The following is a 21,525-nucleotide window of genomic DNA, read 5'->3' as shown; positions in this document are numbered from 1 at the left end:
CTCTCAGGACTTACAGAAACAGAAACGCCTGATTCATCTGAGGAAGAGAGACTTTGGATCTATAGCAGACTAGGAGTCTGAAGGTCATGGGTTCCATACCTGGCTATGCCACGTGTCTGCTGTGTGACCTTGGGCAAATCATTTGACTTCTCTGTGCCTCAGTTACTCCTGTAAAATAGGGATTGAGACTGTGAGTCCCACGTGGGACAGGGACTGCGTCCAACCTGATTGCCTTGTATCTACCCCAAGCTTAGTTCAGCACCTGGCACATAGTAAGTGCTTAACAAATACCATAAAAAACCCTTTTCTCCCTTCCTCTTAGACTGTGAGTCCAACGTAGGCAGAGACTGTATCTGATCTGGTTGCCCATTATCTATCCCAGCACTTAGCACAGTGCTCGGCACACAGTAGTGGTAGTAATAATAATAGAATTTGTTAAGCACTTACTGTGTGTAGAGCACTGAACTAAATACTAAACTAAACTAAACTAAAGAGAAGCAGCGTGGCTCAGTAGAAAGAGCATGGGCTTTGGAGTCAGAGGTCATGGGTTCAAATCCCAGCTCCGCCAATTGACAGCTGTGTGACTTTGAGCAAGTCACTTCACTTCTCTGGGCCTCAGTTACCTCACCTGCAAAATGGGGATTAAGACTGTGAGCCCCCCGTGGGACAACCTGATCACCTTGTAACCTCCCCAGTGCTTAGAACAGTGCTTTGTATGTAAGTGTTTAATAAATTCCATAATTATTATCATTATTATTTAACACTGAGAGAGAAGAGAACTAGTGGGTGGGAACTAGTCACAGTTCCTATGCCTTGGGTGGCTCACAATCTATAATAAGCACACACAAAATACTTCAGTTACTACAGGGGAAAATTTGAATTATCCTTCTTCCCCTTAGACCTGGAGCTCCAGGTCTTTCCTTACTAAGCCCTCCTTTCCTCTTCTCCCACTCCCTTCCGCTTCACTCTGACTTGCTCCCTTTATTCATCCCTCCCACCCTCCCAGCCCCGCAGCACATTTGTCCATATCAGTCATTTATTTATTTCTTTTACTGTCTGTCTCCCCTTCTCAACTGTAAGGTCGCTGTGGGCAGGGAATGTGTCTGTTGTTATAACAGACACATAATAATTAAGTCCAATTAATTAATTGTTATTAAGTCCTCTCCCAAGCACTTAATACAGTGCTCTGCACACAGTAAGTACTCAATAGATATGATGGGCTGACTGACTGGCTGATGGGGATTGGATTTCCATCTGATTGTGCCATGAGTACTACCTACCCCAGTGCCCGGCAGAGCACTTGGTGCTAAGTAAGTGCTTAACAAATATCACAGTGATCATGAACATCTGCACAAAGGCAAGATCCCAAACGGAAAAGGCCAGTGAAGGTGGCATTGGATAGGAGACCATTTCTTCCCAATAGAGTCAATTAGGGACAGGAACGTGGTGGTGGCGGGTGGGGGGAGGGGGCGGTTCATGACTCAGCTTTAGGGACCAAACAACCCTCATGGCCTAATGGATGGAGCATGGGCCTGGGGATCAGAAGGCCATGGGTTCTAATCCCAGGTCCTCCTTGGGCATGGGCATGCCACGTGGGCATGTCACTTCACTTCTCTGTGCCTTAGTTACCTCATCTGTAAAATGGGGATCGAGGCTGTGAGCCCCACGTGGGACAGGAACTGAATCAGATGATGTTGTTTCTATCCCAGTGCCTAGTGCAGTGCCTGGCATATAGTAAGCGCTTAACAAATATTATTATCATTATTATTAATAACAAACCACGATATTCAGTTTCTCATACAGAGAAACACTGAGTACAAAGGATCCTGCTTCTGTTAAAACCTCAACCCGCACATTCTGCACATCGGCCAAGGTAGCTCTCTGCCTCCCTTTAAAGACCTACTGAGAGCTCACCTCCTCTAGGAGGAACTGAGCCCCCTCCTTCCTCTCCCCCTCCTCCCCCTCCCCATCCCCCCACCTAACCTCCTTCCCCTCCCCACAGCACTTGTATATATATTTTTACATATTTATTACTCTACTAATTTTACGTGAACATATTTACTATTCTGTTTATTTTATTTTGTTAATATGTTTTGTTTTGTTGTCTGTCTCCCCCTTCTAGATTGTGAGCCCGCTGTTGGGTAGGGACCATCTCTATATGTTGCCAACCTGTACTTCCCAAGTGCTTAGTACAGTGCTCTGCACACAGTAAGCGCTCAATAAATACGATTGAATGAATGAATGAATGAACCCAGAGGCAATGAGATCTCTGACACTATGGAAGCCCTCAGCCTAGGGGTCTTGAGAATTTCCTCCCGCGGGATGATCAGTCCAGTTGTTCAGGGCCTTAAGGGGCAGGCCCGGTTCGGGCGTTCCCCAGCCAGAAGGTCTTCCACCAGGGCTATCCCCCTGCCTCCCTTCCCTTCAGAGGCCAGGGAGCAGCCAAGTAGGGACTGAGAGCCGCGTGGGCAACCCCTGGGATAGTGCCCTCGGCCTCGATGGACTCAGCTGCGCTTACCCAGAAGGGAGAGCAGCAGCAGCCATGGGCATTTCCCCCACCCTTTCCACCCTGCTGCTGGTCGAGCATTACTTCCAGCTGCTTCCGGGCCAAAGACAGTCCATTGTCTTCTGCTCTTAGAAGACATCTTGCCCTGACCCCGGCGTGGGGAGTGGGGGTAGGGTGTCAAAATTTAGGTCTTCCCTTGGAGACAATATCCGGCTTACCTGCGATTCCGGGAAGCGAAATGCCTGAGGGCATTCGCTTGAATCCGGTGGTTAGTGAGGAGTCAACTGCACACTTAGAGAGGCAGTGCTTTCCCCTGCTGAGAAGCCAGAAACTGGGCTTTGCAGTCACTTTCACCGGTTCTCTGCCCCTTTCCTTTTTATTTTTAGTTTTCACTGGTATTTGTTAGGCATTTGCTCTGAGCCATACATTCAATCGTATTTATTGAGCGCTTACTGTGTGCAGAGAACTGTACTAAGCCCTTGCGAAGTACAAGTTGGCAACATATAGAGACGGTCCCTACCCAACAGTGGGCTCACAGTCTAGAAGGGAGAGACAGAGAACAAAACAAAGCATATTAACAAAATAAAATAAATAGAATAAACATGCACAAATAAAATAAATAAATGAATAGAGTAATAAATACGTCCAAACATATATACATATATACAGGTGCGGTGGGGAGGGGAAGGAGGTAAGGCGAGGGGGATGGGAGGGGGACGAGGGAGAGAGGAAAGAGGGGGCTCAGTCTGGGAAGGCCTGCTGGAGGAGGTGAGCTCTCAGTAGGGCCTTGAAGGGAGGAAGAGGGCTAGCTTGGCGGATGTGTGGAGGGAGGGCATTCCAGGCCAGGGGGATGACGTGGGCCGGGGGTCGACGGCGGGACAGGCGAGAACGAGGTACGGTGAGGGGATTAGCGGCAGAGAAGTGGAGGGTGCGGCCTGGGCTGTAGAAGGAGAGAAGGGAGGTGAGGTAGGAGGGGGCGATGTGATGGAAAGCCTTGAAGCCGAGAGTGACGAGTTTTTGCCTGATTCATAGGTTGATTGGTAGCCACTGGAGATTTTTGAGGAGGGGAGTAGCATGCCAGAGCTTTTTTGGACAAAGACAATCCGGGCAGCGGCGTGAAGCATGGATTGAAGTGGGGAGAGACAGAAGGATGGGAGATCGGAGAGGAGGCTGATACAGTAATTCAGAAGGGATAGGATGAGAGCTTGAACGAGCAGGGCAGCGGTTTGGATGGAGAGCAAAGGGCGGATCTTGGCAATGTTGCAGAAGTGAGCCCGGCAGGTTTTGGTGACGGCTCGGATGTGAGGGGTGAACGAGAGAGAGGAGTCGAGGATGACACCAAGGTTCTGGGATTGTGAGACAAGAAAGATGGTAGTGCCGTCAACAGTGTTGGGAAAGTCAGGGAGAGGGCAGGGTTTGGGAGGCAAGACAAGGAGTTCAGTCTTGGACATGTTGAGTTTTAGGTGGCGGGCAGACATGCAGGTGGAAATGTCCTGAAGGCAGGAGGAGATGCGAGCCTGGAGGGAGGGAGTACAGAGCCAGGCACTGTACTAGGCACTGAGGTAGATCCAAAGCTGATGGCTTACTGTGCCAGGCACTGTACTAACGTCTGGGGTAGATCCAAGCTAGTCTGATTGGACACAGTCCCCGACCCACATAGGGCACACAGTCTTCATCCTCATTTTCCCGATGAGGGAAGTGAGGGCCAGAGAAGTGAGGTGACTTGCCCAAGGTCAAATGGCAGCAGACAAGTGGCAGTGTCAGGATTAGAACCCAAGTCCTTTTGACTTCTGGGCCCTTGGCGACTCCATTTGGAATAACACTCTCTGCATCTGGGCATTTCTAAACCAGCATCACCCTGGCAAGCTGGACTTTTCGATTCCTAGAACCCCATCGGAGGAGGAGGGACAGAGTCATTTGCCATTTCCCCGTCTCTGGCTCCTCAAGTTTTGACTCATCAACTGGAGTGCCAAGTTGAAATTTGGGCAGAACAGCGATTCAGAAATTCATGATCCAGCTTACAGTCTAGAGGACTTTATCCGCCCCCACCCTCAGCCCCACAGTACTTTTTGAAATTGAATATTACTAATTATTTCTTTACATTGACGTCTGACTCCCCCTCTAGATTGGAGGCACCCTGGGCAGGGAATGTGTCTGCTAATTCTGTCGTATGGTCCACTCCCGAGGGCTCGGTGTGGTTCTCAGCACAGGGTAAGTGCTCAGTGAATTCCATTGATGGATTGATGGATTATGTGTATATCTGTAATTTACTTTAATGTCTGTCTCCCCCTCTAGTCTGTAAGCTCCTTGTGAGCAGGAAATGTGTCTACTAACTCGGTTACATAGTCCTCTCCCAAGAGCTTAGTATAGTGTTCTGCACTGTAAGCACTCAATAAATACAGCTGACTGACTGACTCCCTCTCTAGACTGTAAACTCACTGTAGGCAGGGAACGTGTCTACCAATTCTGTTATTGTGTACTCTCCCAAGCGCTCAGCACAGTGCTCAGCATTCAATAAGCGCTCAATGAATACCATTGACTGATGGACTGAACCCCTCTCTAGACTGTAAGGTGGTTGTGGGCAGGGAACGTGGTTACCAACTCTGTTGTATTGTACTCCCCCAAGCGCTTAGCATAGTGCTCTTCACACTGGGAGCGTTCAGTGAATACGATTGATTGATGGATCGATTGATCCTTGTTGGATTCTGGAGGAACTGGCTAAGAGTGAGCCTTGCCGACCTTTCCCAAGCCTCGGGCGCCACCTGCCTGTAGGTCCTGGTTCTACCGCGCGAATCTCAACCTGGCCCCCGGGGACATGAACTGTTCCCAGTGGCTTGGTCTAACCCAAAACCAACCCAAGCCAGGGGTCTCCTGGACAAGATTATTCTGTCCTTGACCTTTCCAAGGTCGTGGGGGAGGTGTCTAAATCGTTCTGTCAATCAATCAGTCAATGGAATGTATTAAGTACTTTGTGCAAAGCACTGTACTAAGCATTTGGGAAACTACAATCCAACAGAATTAGCAGACACGTTCTCTGTCCATAACGAACTCACAGTCTAATGTATGAGCTTACAATCTAGAATCAGAGGTGGCATTAATAATAACTAATATCTGCTCAACTAGTAAAAATAATGATGGTATTTGTTAAGCTCTTACTATGTGCCAAGCACTGTTCTAAGCAACTGCATGGCTTAGTGGATGGAACAAGGGCCTGGGAGTCAGAAGGACCTGTGTTCTAGTCCCAGCTCTGCCACTGGTCTGTTGCGGGACCTTGGGGAAGTCACGTACCTTCTCTGTGCCTCAGTTACCTCATCTGTAATTTGGGGACTGTGAACCCCATGGGGACGTGTACTGTGACCAACCTGCTAGCTTGAACCCCATGGGGATGTGTACTGTGACCAACCTGCTAGTTTGAATCAACCCCAGTACCAGGTCCTTCCGACTCTCAGGCCTGTGCTCTATCCACTAGACTACGCTGCTTCTCTTCCTACTAGGCCATGCTGCTACTGATAGAGAGATTTTTCTGGTGCTCATAAGCCCAGCTAAAAAGAGCAGTAGGCACCGGTGGGACTATAGAGATCTCATCTCATGTGACATTGGGGCATTTTGTGCCCAAAGAGACGAGCGTTGTTCTCTCTCCTCCTTCTTGACCAACCGATCTTCCTAATGTCGCTTCTGAAATACAGTTACCCACTTTCTGATGGCTGCCTGCCAAGCTGACCTGTCTCCCAGCCACCCTATGCCTTCCTCTCAAAAGCCTCCATGTTGCTGTGGCCCATGAAGCCCCTCCACTCAATCATGGGCACCCCCGCCCTTCATCTTCACCCTGTTCCCCGCCCTCTTCTGCCTCCTCCTCATCTCATGTCATCCCCATTTGATAGATGAGTGAACTGAGGCAGAGAAATATAGTGACTTGCCCCAGGTCGCACAGAAGGCAAGTGGATAGAGCAAGGACCTGGGAGTCAGAAGGACCTGGGTTCTATTCCCGGCTCGTCCACTTGTTGGCTGTTTTACCTTGGGCAAGTCACTTCACTACTCTGGGCCTGAGTTCCCTCATCTGTAAAATGGGGATTAAGACCTTGAGCCCTACGTGGGACAGGGACTGTGTTCAAGCCGATTTGCCTGTATCCACCCCAGTGCTTAGTGCGGTGCCTGGCCCATTGTAAGTGCTTAACAGATACCACCATATTTATTATTATTGTTATGGGGGTCAAGACTAGGAGCCCCTTGTGCGACAGGGACCGTGTCCAACCTTCGAAGGTGAGAAGGAGGTAGTGTAACTGGGAGAGGAGGAGCATGCTGACCTCTCAATTTTCCTGGGAGATGGGGGCAGTAGAAATAGATGAGGCCCCCTTTGGGGAGGGCAGCAGGGCAGACAGCGTCGTCTGGAGGGTGCCAAGCCTTGGTGATAATATTACCGATTACTGTGGTATTTGTTCAGTGCTTACTTTGTGCCAGGAACTGGGGTAGATACAAGTCCCTGTCCAACATAGGGCTCACTGTCTCAATTCCGATTTTACAGATGAGGAAATCGAGGCCCAGATAAGTGAAGTGATTTGCCCAAGGTCACCCAGCAGACAAGTGGAACTCTGGTCCTTCTGATTCCCAGGCCTGGGCTCTAGCCACTATGCGATGCTGCTGCCCAGTAGAAGCAGTAGTATTGATTAAGCACCTACTGTGTGGCAAGCACCGGAAGTCAGTGTGACCCCATGGATAGAGCACGGGCCTGGGTTCTAATCCCAGTTCCACTGTTCGCCTGCTTTGTGACCTTGGGCCAGTCACTGAGCCTCAGTTTCCTCAACTGGTAAACAATAATAATAATAATAATAATAATAGTCACAATAACTGTGGCATTTGTTAAGCGTTTACTATGTGCCAGATGCTGTACCTTAGCACTGGAGCAGAGACAGGCAAATAGGGTTGGATGCAGACCGTGTCCCACTTGTGGGACTCACAGTCTCTTAATCCCTATTTTACGTTGAGGGAACTGAGGCCAAGAGAAGGAAAGTGACTTGCCCAGTGTCGCCCAACAGACAAGTGGCAGAGCTAGGATTAGGATCCAGTCCTTATGACTCCCAGGCCCATGCTGCAGAATGGGGATTCAATACTTGTTCTCCCTCCTACTTGACTGTGAGCCCCATGTGTGACTGAGACTGAAGCTGGACTGATTAACTTGTATCTCCTTCAGGGCTTAGAACAGTTCCTGATACCTAGAAAGCTCTTAACGAATGAGGTCAAAATAGCACCGTTCCAAGCAATGGAAATAAATACCTGAATGAGATGACAGTCCCTGACACCCAGGGGGAGCCGGTGACAGACAGCTTGTGACCCATGAAAAATAAAAACCCAGGGGCCAGAGAAGGGAGGGCAGCGATTACTGCAACAAGAATAACAGGGTGTGTGGCTACAGGAGAAGAGTTTCAGGTTCCCCCCAGCTCAGAGTCCACAGTCACTATGCCCACAGCAGCCACCTCGGCAGCCACCGCAACTGCTGGAGCAACTTCATCCACGGGAGCAACTCCACTTAAAAGATTCCAAGAATTCCTCCCACACTTTACTTCCCCAAAGAAAATGATCTGCTAGAGAATGTCCTGGGACCATCTTCCATATTACTTGCTACTTACCTCCCATCCTAACTTGCCTCGCTGCTCTTCTTCTACAACCCACCCCACAGACTTGGTTGCTCTAATGCCGACCTTCTCAATGGACCCCGTTCTCGTCTACCTCACTGCTGACCTTCCTCCACGTCCTGCCTCTGGCCTGGGACGCCCTCCCTCTTTCCTATCTGATACGATCAGGGAATCCAATCTGATATTGTAAGAGAATCATAAAACACGTTTCTTTTAAAGTGGTACTTGTTAGTCAACTGTATTTATTGAGCGCCTACTGTGTGCAGAGCCCTGTGTTTAGCCCTTTGGAGAGTACAACATAACGATAAACAGGCACATTCCCTGTCCCCAAGGAGCTTACAGTCTAGTTAAGGACTTCCTATGTGCCAAGCACAGAACTCAGTGCTGAGGTAGATACAAGCTAGCCAGGTTGGAAAAGGTTCATCCCACAGGGGGCTCATGGTCTTAAATCCCCATTTTACAGATGAGGGAAATGAGGGCCAGAGAAGTAAAGAGACTTGCCCAAGGTCACACTCTGGATGCTTTGTCCCAGTGAAGTGTCATAAAAACGCGAGTCTGCAAACCTTCCCAGATGATGAGGAATCTGGCCAGAGAGAGAACATTCTGAGTGGGTTGGTTCCAGTCCAGATCATGGAAGACCGGTCGGTTAGACATTTCCTCAGTTGGCCACACTGAGGACGACTCACATGGATTCCCCAAATATAGGCAGACTGATCTTCAAACACTGAAATTCCCGGTGATTTCAAAGAAGCTAGTGAAAAGAACCTGGGCCTTGTAGTCAGAGGGTCTGGATTCTAATTCTGGCCTCTGCCACTTGATTGCTGTATGACCTTGGGTAAGTAACTTCACTACTCTGGGCCTCCGTTTCCTCAACTGCAAAACTGGGATTCGATACTTGTTCTCTCTCCTACTTAGACCGTGAGACCCATGAGGGACAGGGACTTTGCATCTGCTCCAATTTCCTTCTCAACTCGCAGGAGCACTATCAGACCACTCATGCCACGGAGTGCTTCTAGGGGGAATCTAGGCACTACGATCACCTCAACCATCTCAGAGCTGGTGAGAAGGAATTATACTTTGCTCTCTCTTCTGCTCAGCGACAATGATTCCCCTGGCTCATGGACTCCCGAGCCTAGTGCCTTTATCATCTACTCTGGACTTTTAACTCCTGCCTTAAACTTCTAGTGCCCCCGACTCCCTCCTTATCCCCGAGGCAACTGTCAGTGCTTAATACCATGCTGTGCACTTTAGGAAGTATGTACTAAATACTCCTCCTACTATCAAAGGCTCTAGTGACCCTGAAGCCACTGGACTTACCCTGACCCCAAATCTTCCCCACCCACCCCACATCCACCCTCATCCCTCACGGAGAAGCAGCATGGCTTAGTGGAAAGAGCCTGGGCTTGGAAGTCAGAGTCTGTGGGTTCTAATCACGGCTCTGCCATTTGTCTGCTGTGTGATTTTGGGCAAGTCACTTGACCTCTCTGTGCCTCAGTTCCCTCATCTGTAAAATGGGGGTTAAGACTGTGAGCCCCACGTGGGACACTTGATAACCTTGTATCTACCCCAGCGCTTAGAACAATGCTTGGCACATAGTAAGCGCTTAATAAATGCCATTATAATTATTATCATTGTCATTACTATTATTATTATTATCATTATCCTTCCCAGCTACCTCACATCTGCCTATTTTAGAAGTCTTTCCCCTCAAACCTTGCCTTAGATGGCTCTGCCTTCACACCACCTGGACACTTGCATCCACTTTTCTTCTAGTTAAGGACTGGTTGGCATTTTCAACCAGTTCCTCTGTGCTGATTCAATTCTTTCCCCACTGCTTTCAGATATGCCCAAAATTTCCCCTAGTTTTAAACAACAACAAAAAAAACCCTGCCCTGTACTCCACAATCCCATCTGATGCTCACTCCATCCACTTCTTACCATTCCTGCCCAAAGCCCTAGAATGGGTCATTTATAACAGCTCCCTCTACTTCCTTTTCCACCACCTCCTCAATTCCTGAAATATCGAGCTCCACTCCTTTGAGATGACAAATTACCTGCTCCCGCTCAGCCTGCTCCTCTCTCTCCTTCTCCTCCTCCCTGTCCTCTCCTCCTTGTCCTCCTACCCCCTTTCCCTTAGTCATCTTCATAATAATAATAATGGTGATGGTATTTAAACACTTACTAGATGTAAAGCACTGTTCCAAATGCTGAGGTAGACAGAAGCTAATCAGGTTGGACCTAGACTCTGTCCCACGTAGGGCATACAGTCTTAATCCCCATTTTACAGAGAAGTGAAGTGACTTGCCCTAGGTCACACAGAAGACAAGTGGCAGAGCTGGGAGAAGAACCCAGGTCTTTCTGGTTCCCAGGACTGTGCTCTATTCACTGTCCCACATTGTTTCTCCAAACAGCTAAGTGGCAAGCATTGTGCCAAACGCTGTTGTAGATACAATCAGATAAAATCCCTGTCCCACATGGGATATACAACCTAATACTTCTCTGTGCCTCAGTTGTCCCATCTGTAAAATGGGGATTCGAGTCTACTCCCTCTCACGTAGACTGTGAGTCCCACGTGGGACTGTGGGCCACCTGATGACCTTGTATCTACTCCAGTGCTTAGAACAGTGCTTGGCACTAAGTGCTTAATGAGTACCATAATTAAAAACACATTCATTAATTAATAGGGAAGAAGAAAAGGTATTTAACCCCCATTTTGCAGATGAAAAACTAAGACAAAGAGAAGACTTGTCCAAGGTCACACAGAGCAGGCCAGTGACTGGGATTAGTGCTCCAGCATGCTAGGGAAGCAACATGACATAGTGGTTAGAGCACGGGCCTAGGAGTCAGAAGGTCATGGGTTCTTATCCCAGCTCTACCACTTGTCTGCTGTGTGACCCTGGGCAAGTCACTTCACTTCTCTGTGCCTCAGCTACCTCACAGGAACTTTTGTCCAACTTGGCTTGCTCATAACCATCCCAGCGGTTAATACTGTGCCTGACACATAGTCAGTGCTTAATGCCGTCATCATCATCATTATCATCATCAGTCTCTCTCTTTTTTATGATATTTGTTTTTAAATGGCATATATAAGCACTGTATCAGGCACCGTTCTAAATGTTGGGACAGATGCAAGGTCATCAGCCTAGACCCAGTCCATGCATTGAATTCCCATTTTACAGATGAGGGAACTGAGGCCCAGAGAAGTTAAGTGCTCAAGATCACAGAGCAGGCAAGTGGCAAAATCAGAATTAGAACCCAGGTCCTTCTGACTTCCAGGCCTGTGCTCTGTTGTTCTATTATCCTCTGCCAAGCACTTACTAGAGGGCTCTGTGCACAGTAAGCACTCAATGAATATCATTAATTAATTAATGATCCCAACAGGGGCGGCCATGCCACCAGCCGGTGGCAAGTCATGTAGGGTGGTGTGTGGCCAACCGTGTAGCCAGCACCTGGCATTCTGAGGAGTGGGGGGAGGGGTAGAAGCGGTGTTGCCTAGTGGACAGAGGCCAGGCCTCGGAGTCAGAAGGACTTGGATTCTAATTCCGGTTCCACCGTGTATCAGCTCTGTGACCCTGGGCAAGTTACTTCTCACATGAGGAAATACAAAGCTTGCAACCCCACTGTCTTGCCAAATCAGGGTTTGAAAATGACCCCAAGAAGATCCCCTGAATGTTTACCATGCTTGTCCTTCCAGGAGGAAGGTTTCCGATTCTGGAAATGAAAGTGATTCAAGCAGCTCAGCGCTGCTGCAGGACAGGTGCTCAGCTAGGTCTAGTTTCCAGTGCTTCGTTCCGTCCTTGGCACATGGTAGGCACTTAAAATTCCACAAACATCATCTCGTTTATAAGACTGGGTTCCATGTTTGTGCATGTGTGGGAGCATCGAATTGTAGAAGGAATTCCTTCTTTCTGGAAGGAAAGAATCTAGTTTACATTTTGCTGGTTCCCCTACTGCTGACAAAATGCTAAAGAGGTGTTTAACACCTCGAGAAGAAGAGTGGCCTGGTGGAAAGAGCATGGGCTTGGGAGTCAGAGGATGTGGGTTCGAATCCCTGCTCCACGACATGTCTGCTGTGTGACCTTGGGCAAGCCACTTAACTTCTTTGTGCTTCAGTTCCCTCATCTGTAAAATGGGGATTAAGGCTCTGAGCCCCTTGTGGGACAACCTGATGACCCCCAGGGGTCATCTTCCCCAGTGTTTAGAATAGTGCTTGGCACATAGTAAGCGCTTAACAAATACCATCATCATCATTATTATTTAATGGCAGTCAGCAGGGGCAAGGTGCTTATTGGAGTATCGTGAAAGCAACAGAAACTGCACCCCAAGGAAATAACTGGGGTGACTGGTCAAGCACGGCAAGACCACAAGTGTGATCGGGAAGTGCTGCGATTCAAACGCACCTGTTTTGAAAGCACGGCGCTACTGGGGACACCAGAGTGGGAAGCATTATGCGTAATTATACTAGTGGTATTTGTTAAACGTTTACTATGTGCTAAGCCCTGTACTACGCTCTAGGATAGATAAAAGGAAATTGGAATGGACACAGTCCCTGTCCCAGATAGGGCATGCAGCCTTAATCCCTATTTTATAGATACAGTACCAGAGGCCCAGAGAAATGAAGTGACCTGTCCGAGATCACACAGCAGACAAGTGGAGTGGGCTGGGACTAGAACCCATGACCTTCTGATTCCCAGGCCCGTGCTCTAGTCACTTTGCCTGCTGTTTCTCTACCCTCAGGAGCGGGGCCTCCCCTGCCATTTAGGAAGGCAGACTGATCCATCCATCATGTCCTTACTCACCCTGCCCCGTCCACTCTTAGCTTCTTGAAAGTAGCCTGCAGGCCCGCCTCTTCCGCGTCCTTGGCTTCAGATTTCATGGTGGGTTGTGTTACTCCGCCACAGATGTTCGTTGTTAATGCCGCTCAGATTGCTCGGCAATAAGGCCTGGACCCAAGATTCACCCCCCCAGTCGCCACCACCCCCATTCCCCCACCCTCCAGCCTGTAACTCTTGCCACACTAATCCTAATCTCATTTCCTCTTCCTCCACTCCCTTCTGTGTCACCTTTGCCCACCCTTTATGGACCCCCTCAGCCCCACAGCACTTATGTCCATAACCATAATTTATCCATATTAATGTCTACCCCCTAGACTGTAAGGTCATTATGGGCAGGTAACATGTCTACCGATTCTGTTTAGATTGACCTCTCCCCAGTTTTTTGTACAACGGTCTGCACACACTCAGTGCTCAATAGAAGCGATTATGGACTCCTCCCTCAGACACTCCCTGGCTCACTAACTCTGAGAGCAGGTGCCAAGAACTCGCTGTTGCTGCCAAGGCCAGCAGCTCACCAGGGTCTGTGCTTCTGTTGTCTCAGCACTCATGAGAACTGGGAATGGGGATTAGGAGGAGGAGGAGCAGCAGCAGCAGTTATTTCTTTTAATGGTATTTGTTCAGCACTTACTATGTGCAAGGCTCTGTAAGAAGCCCTGGTTGATCAGGTTGAACAAAGTCCCAGTCCCACACGGGGCTCACAGCCTTAATCCCCATTTTTCAGATGAGGGCACTGAGGCACAGAGAAGTGAAGTGATCTGCCCAAGGTAACAAAGCAGACCAGTACATGCCAAGCACTCTACTAAGCGGTGCGGTAGATACAAGGTAATCAGGTCGGACACAGTCCCTATCCCACATGGAGCTCACAATCTTAATCTCCATTTTACAGATGAAGTAACCGAGGCTCAGAGAAGTGAAGTGATTTTCCCAAGGTCACACAGCAGACATGTGGTGGCGATGGGATTAGAACCCAATGTTGATTAAGATCGTGAGCCCCATGTGGGACATGGACTGTGTCCCACCCGATGAACTAATCTCTATCCCAGCACTTAGCTCGGTGCCTGGGACATAGGAAGTGCTTCACAAACACCATGGAAAAAAATCAGTGCCATCGGAAAGTGATAGGGAGCGGCAGCCTCACCGAACCACGGAAGGGCAGCCTCCCAGACCAATGCCTGATGCCCTGAATGGATGATAGGGTGGCACGGCTTCACAGAACAATGCCTAGTAGCACAGGGAACAGTGCTTGGAACATAGTAATAGCTTAACAGATGCCATCATTATTATTATTAAAGAGGAGCAACGTCCCAGAACGTCTCCTGGTGCACCGCACTACACTCTAATATACTGCCACGAGGCGCAGCTTTCGTGAACAAGGCAGCTGTCACCAAGGGGCGATAGAGAGGCACATCCTCCCAGAATAACGATTATTGCCACCAGGGGGCAGGCTGCTTCTCTCAGACCAGAGGATGGTTCTGGTTCAGGGACCAGGGGAATCTCTCCATAGCAGCTGCTCAGTGCCTTTCTTCGGCTTCGAGGATCATCCCTCTTACACTGTGGGCACTTTCAACTCCCAGATTTACTGCATTACTGAGTGGGCTGCATTACTACCCCAGGGCAGGGGGAGGCAGGTGTGTGTGTGTGTGTGTGTTAGAGAGAGAGAGAGAGAGAGAGAGAGAGAGAGAGTGAGTGTGAGAGAGAGAGAGAGAGAGAGAGAGAGAGAGAGAGAGAGAATAATAGGGAGGAAGAAGAGTGATGTAGTAACTGCCACTCATGGGAGAACAGGGGCTGGGGCACTGTGCAGGGCTGTAGTTCTGTCTGACTTGGTGGACTGAGAAGACCCAGGACCCTTAATTCTGTAGATGGGTCAAGCCTCACTGTGACTATAGTACTGTCTATAGGGTCACTGAGCAGTCTCAATCCCCCAAGAAGGGACCTTTCTGGGCTCAACAGAGAAGCATGTGGGATCTAATGTCAGCAAGAGGATAGAGTGTCTATCAGTGTTTCTACCCTGCTTTTCTCTAAAAAGCATAGTGTACAGACTCCTGCCTGAGATGAAGTCAACAGAGGTATGGGCTGGGAGGACAGAAGGCAGATATTGTACTAAAAACCGCATGGCTTCTGGGGCTCTATGTCAGGAGGAGAACCACGTGTCAAGCAGTGTGTCTAGAAACCTCCATATCAAACGAAAACTCTTCACTACTGGCTTCAACGCTTTCTATCACCTTGCCCCTTCTTCCCTCTGCTCCCTTCTCTCCTTCTACAGCCCAGCCCACACACTCCGTTCTTCTGGTGCTAACCTTCTCACCGTGCCTCGATCTCGCCTGTCCCACCGTCGACACCTGGCCCAGGTCGTACCTCTGGCCCGGCATGCCCTCCCTCCTCAGATCTGCCAAAAGATCACTCTTTCCCCCTTCAAAGCCCTACTGAAGGCTCTACTCCTCCAAAGACCTTCCCAGACTTTTCCTCAACTCCCCCTCCCATCCACATCACCTCAACTCACTCCCTTTGCTCATCCCCCCACCTCTCCCCACCACACAGCACTTAAGTATTTATGTATATAGGTGCAATTCTTTTTATTTATATTGATGCCTGTATACTTGCTTTGATGTCTGTCTTCCCCCTTCTATACTGTAAACCCTGTATGGGCAGGGATTGTCTCTCTTTATTGCTGAATTGTACTTTCCAAGCGCTTAGTACAGTGCTGTGTACACAGTATGTACTCAATAAGTACGATTGAATGAATGAATGAATGAATGAAGTGTCCATCCCATTTCTCTCAGAGAAGTATAGTTTGTGATGGGTAAGAGTGAGTCCATCTTTTAACGCAGAATCCATTTCCTAAGAAATTATTCTTTGACCCCGACAGCAACCAGCGCAAAGGAGGAAATGGAAGGGAAACTGAATTATCTTGCCGAAAAGATTGAGGAGGACTTGAATGGCTGAATGGAATCGTTTTGCAGAGGGATTTGCGGAGATGCTAAATTGCTCTCCTGGGCAGAATAAAGGCTGCCAGGTGAGTTTGAGCCCGAGGGGTAAGTGAGCACGGGGAGGGCGCGGTCGCCTTCCCCCCTGGCTTCTCCTGGTAATAAGCCGCCTGAGCTGAAGTCAGCAGGGAATCAGAGCCACAAAGGAGAAGTCCAGCGGCCATCCTCCCCCTTTCCCCCAACCTCCCAAACAACCGATAAAAGGGGGAATGAACTGGTCCCCTGGGGCTGCGGAACAAAGGAAAAAAAAACTAAGACCTGCGCTGAGACACCTTACTGGGGCCGAGGCCAAAGCACCTAAGACTTGAACCAGGATGGCATGCTATGGGGGGCCAGACTCCTTGAAACTCTTCTGACGTGGGTCTGTCTTCACCGAATTTGGGGAAGCCAGTCGGATTGGTAGCTATTTCTTGTCGTTATTGTGCGTTTATGTGAGTGTGTGTAAGAAGCCCATTAGTACAGTGCTCTGCATAAAGTAAGCGCTCAAAAATACGATTGAATGAATGAATGAATAATGATAATGGCATTTATTAAGAGCTTACTATGTGCGAAGCACTGTTCTAAGCGCTGGGGATCAGGTTGTCCCACAGGGGACTCACAGTCTTAATCCCCATTTTACAGGTGAGGTACTTGAAGCACAGAGAAATTACGTCCAGCGCTTAGAACAGTGCCCAGTGCTTAGAACAGTGCTTTGCACATAGTAAGTGCTTAACAAAGACCATCATTATTATTAAGTTGACTTGCCCAACGTCACACAGCTAACAATTGGCGGAGCCTGGATTTGAACCCATGAACTCTGACTCCAAAGCCCGGGCTCTTTCCATTGAGCCACACCATTTCTCTGTGTGTAGGCATCTACTCCCCTTTTAATTAAGTTAAGCATGGGATAAAGTATTCTGTTGTATACAATGGTAATAATAATGACAATGATGTCATTTGTCAAGTGCTTACTATGTGCCAGTAATACAATGGTATTAAGCAAAGGGGTGGGTACAAGCAAATTGGGTTGGACACAGTCCCTGTCCCACTTGAACAGGGGACAGTCTCAATCCCCTTTTTACAGATGAGGGAACTGAAGCACGGAGAAGTGAAGTGACTTGCCCAAGGTCACACAGTAGACAAGTGGTGGAGTCAGGATTAGAACCCACGACCTTCTGACTCCTAGGTCCGGGCCCTTTCCACTAAGCCATACTGCTTCTCAAATGGTAGCTTGGTTTCACTTTAGAACTTGTACTGAGCACCCTGAAACGGAAGGGGAGCCAATTCCCCTGTGACGGGCTCATAAAGTTGAGCACCTGAATTGAAAGGAGAGGCAGTCCCCGTGGAAGGACTCGTACACTGAGTACCTGAAACTAAAGGGGGAGACAATCCCCCCCCACCCCGTGACGGAGTTGTGTGGGTTCCTCGCTGAGATCAAGTCAGCAGGGGTGTGGGCTGGGAGGACAGAAAGTAGGTATTGTACTACACGGTTGAAAGAGCATGGGCTTGGGAGTCAGAGGTCATGGGTTCAAATCCAGGCTCTGCCAATTGTCAGCTGTGTGACTTTTGGCAAGTCACTTAACTTCTCTGTGCCTCAGTTCCTCATCTGTAAAATGAAGATTAAGACTGTGAGCCCCACGTGGACAACTTAAACACCTTGTATTCTCCCCAGTGCTTAGAACGGTGCTTTGCACATGGTGAGAGCTTTACAAATGAAATTATTATTATTATTATTATTATTATCATTATTATTATCATTATTATTATTATTAACTGCATTCTATCCACTGTGCAATTCTGCACCCTCAATCAATCGCTCCGGTTGATGGATCGCTTACTGTGTGCTGAGCTCTGTATTAAGCATTTGGGAGAGTACAATACCACAGGCACATTCTCTGCCCGCAATAACCTTACAGTCTAGGAAGGATAGGAGTTCCTGGAGTAACAGAATTGGGGGTGCAGGTGGGAGGACAAAACAGGTTTTTTTTTTCACTAGAAACTGAATTCTATATGGTGTATAGAATCTTCAGTCGCTGGAGAACAAGCTCCTTCTGGGGTTCAGAGGAAGGGATGGGCAAGTGTTTGCTGGGAAGAGTATGCCAGTGAGCCTCGCTGCAGATGTCTGGGGGTTCACTTAACTCCTCACTATTAGCTTCAAAGCTCTCCATCACCTTGCTCCTACTTACCTCACCTCCCTTATCCCCTTCTACATCCCAGCCCGAACTTAGCCCCCCTTTTCCTCAGCCCCCACTCCCATCCGCGTTGACTCGCTCCCTTTGCTCTTGTCCCCTCTCCAGGACCCACAACACTTATGTGTATATATCTACAGTCCCCCCCCTCTCTAGACTGTAAACCCTGTGTGGGCAGGGATTGTCTCCCTTTATTGCTGAATTGTACTTTCCAAGCGCTTACTATAGTGCTGTGTACACAGTAAGCATTCAATAAATACAATTGAATGAATGAATGAATGAACCATGTTGGGAGGGGCAGGGACGGGGAGAGTGGTAAAAAAATTTTGGCAAAACTAGGTTGTCTGTGCTCCCCCAACCAACCTCGCTTTCCCTGCATCCCCCCGCCTCCCCACACCACACCCAGCTTTGAGCACTGGTTTTCCCTGCAACACAGGTGTCCCGATCGGACCCTTAGGATCGCTAATTCAGGTACCTCAAGACCAGGGTCCAGAGCTCTAAATGTCCATGGGCTGGGACCAGAGGAAAAGCTCCAGTGCCACTTCGCTCCTATGAGACCAAGGTTCTTTTATCCATCCCCAGAGGAGGCCTGAGTGAGTCCTGAGGACCCCCTCTCCCACAATTGCATGTCCAGTCTGCTCGAGGCCCTACAGCCACAGCCCACTGGCATCACACAGCCCAGGGCAGGATGGCCAAGGGGAGATTCTAACTACTACTCCTCATTTTTAAAAACTGTTCAAAGAATCTCTCCAACCTTGAAGCTCGTCTTTCTAATATGGACAGAAGACAAGGCCCAGACCTGCCCTGCTGTCAAGATGGAGCCTATGGGTGATACAGTCCTCGAATATGGAGGGAGTTTCTTTGTGCAGAAATACTCTGGGCATGTTACTCCCATCCTCAAAAATCTCCAATGTCTGTCAGTCAACCTACGCATCAAGCAAAAACTACTCACTCTCGGCTTCAAGGCTCTCCACCACCTCACCCCTTCCTACCTCACCTCCCTTCTCTCCTTCTCCAGCTCAGCCTACACCCTTCACTTCTCTGCCGCTAATCCCCTCACCGTACCTCGTTCTCGCCTGTCCCGCCGTCGACCTCCGGCCCACGTCCTCCCCCTGGCCTGGAATTTCCTCCCTCCACACATCCTCCAAGCAAGCTTTTTTCCTCCCTTAAAAGCCCTACTGAGAGCTCACCTCCTCCAGGAGGCCTTCCCAGACTGAGCCCCCTTTTTCTTCTCCTCCTCCCCAGCCCCCCCACCCTACCTCTTTCCCCTCCCCACAGCACCTGTATATACATGTTTTTACAGATTAATTGCTCTATTTATTTTACTTGTACAGTACATATTTTCTATTTTATTTATTTTGTTAATGATGTGCATCTAGCTTTATTTCATTTCTTCTGATGACAACACCTGTCCACATTTTTTTGTTTTGCTGCCTGTCTCCCCCTTCTAGACTGTGAGCCTGTTGTTGGGTAGGGACCATCTCTATATGTTGCCAACATGTACTTCCCAAACGCTTAGTACAGTGCTCTGCACACAGTAAGCACTCAATAAATACGATTGAATGAATGAATGAAAATGGGCAAATTTTAGTAGGGTAGAGTGTAGCAATCAGCTTAGCTGCAGTTTTGTGGGTGATGATGATTGTGGTATTTGTTAAGCGCTTACTGTGTGCCAGGAACTGTACTAAGCGCTGAGGTGGATACAGGCTACTCAGGTTGAACACACTCCCTGTCCCACATGGTCTCAGGTTTCGATCCCCATTTTGCAGATGAGGTAACTGAGGCCCAGAGAAGTGAAGTGACTTGCCCAAGGTCACCCAGCAAACAAGTGGCCGAGCTGGGATTAGAACCCATGACCTGCCGACTCTCAGGCCCCTACTCTATCAACTACGTCGTGAATGTCTGTCTCCATCTCTTTGTCTAGATGGCTGGAGACAGATGTGACTATGCATACATTTCTTATAATCCATAATTTAAAGCAAGTAAGTTTTCTACCAACCCCATTCCCACTCCGTCTCCAGTTGTGAACACTGTTATTTTCTGACAGATGTGGTCCTCATCTGTTCACAAAAGGCAGGATGGGGGAACCTGGACCCTCAGCATCTCTAATCCAGGTTTCCTAGGTCTACATCTCCCTCGACTGGGGCCAGTGGAGAAGCTCCAGTGCTGCCTCACTCCCATGAGGCCAAGGATCCTCTTCCCCATCCCCAGAGGAGGCCTTCATTTTGAGTCCCAAGCCACCGCCCCCCCCCACCAGTTTTGGGTCCAGTTGGCTCTAGGTTGCGGGAGGAAAACCCCCTCCAGGCCTCCTCCTCCAGTAGTGTGCAGGTTGGGGCCAGATGACTGAGGAGAGAACCTGACTGGCTGTTGCTCCTTCTTCAGATGCAGCTCATCCCAACTCCCCAGCCCTGTGGATTGTCCCCCTGCACTTGGGCAGTCAGGTCACTTCTAAAAAGCACCACACCACTGAAGGCCCTGTATTGCAGTCCCACTCAGAAGAAAGGTGGTGGTGTTGATGATGGTTTTGTGTACGTGTGTGTGTGTGCATGTGTGTGCACGTGTGTATGTGTGTGAGCACAAATGCATGCATGCATGAAAGAGGGGGTTAGCTTTGGGAGAGTAATGTGGAAGGAGTTTCCACTATCACCAAGGAGGCTGATTCTGACTCAGGAACTGCGGTTCTGTGCAGGGACCTGGCTTTAGTTGACCAGCTGAGCAGACGTGGGGCCCTGCACATCCCTGTCCGCAAGAGGGGACCCCCTCCATATCTAATAATGATAACTCCTATGGGAGTGGGGACCCTCACCATGACCACAGTGTGGATATAGAGCAGTGGATTTCCCAACTCTAGTCCTCTTGGAGAGAAGGAGCCAGGAGCTGGGCTGCCACTACTAAGGGAAGGTGTCGACTATGGTTGGTGAATATGTTTGTTTTTGCATTTGTATGCTTCAAAGTTCATCTGTGGAGGAGGAGAGAATGAGGAAGGGGCTGCCATACCCAGTAAGAGGCTGGTACTGGAAACAGAGAATGGGACTCTGTGCGGGGAATCAGTTCTATTTGACCTGACTCTATGACAGAGAAGACCTTGGGCCCCTAATTTTACAGATGGATCAAACCTTCTTGCGCCTGCACCCCTGTCTGCACATCCTCAGTCTTCCTGTGTCTCCCCAGTCCAGTACACACTTCCCTCTTCTGCCCGCATCATTTTTCCACAGAAATATCCAGGCCATGTTTCCCCACTCCTCAAGAAACTCCATTGGTTGCCCATCCACCTCTGCATTAAACAGAAACTCCTCCCCATTGGGCGTTAGAGCACTGGATCACCTTGTCCCCTCCTACCTCACCCCACTACTCTCGTACTACAACCCAGCCCACACCCTTCACCTCTCTAATGTCAACCTT

The sequence above is a fragment of the Tachyglossus aculeatus genome, unplaced genomic scaffold (genome assembly GCF_015852505.1).
Source record: "Tachyglossus aculeatus isolate mTacAcu1 unplaced genomic scaffold, mTacAcu1.pri scaffold_78_arrow_ctg1, whole genome shotgun sequence".
Classification (NCBI taxonomy): Eukaryota; Metazoa; Chordata; class Mammalia; order Monotremata; family Tachyglossidae; genus Tachyglossus; species Tachyglossus aculeatus.
This window is presented reverse-complemented; position numbering follows the sequence as displayed.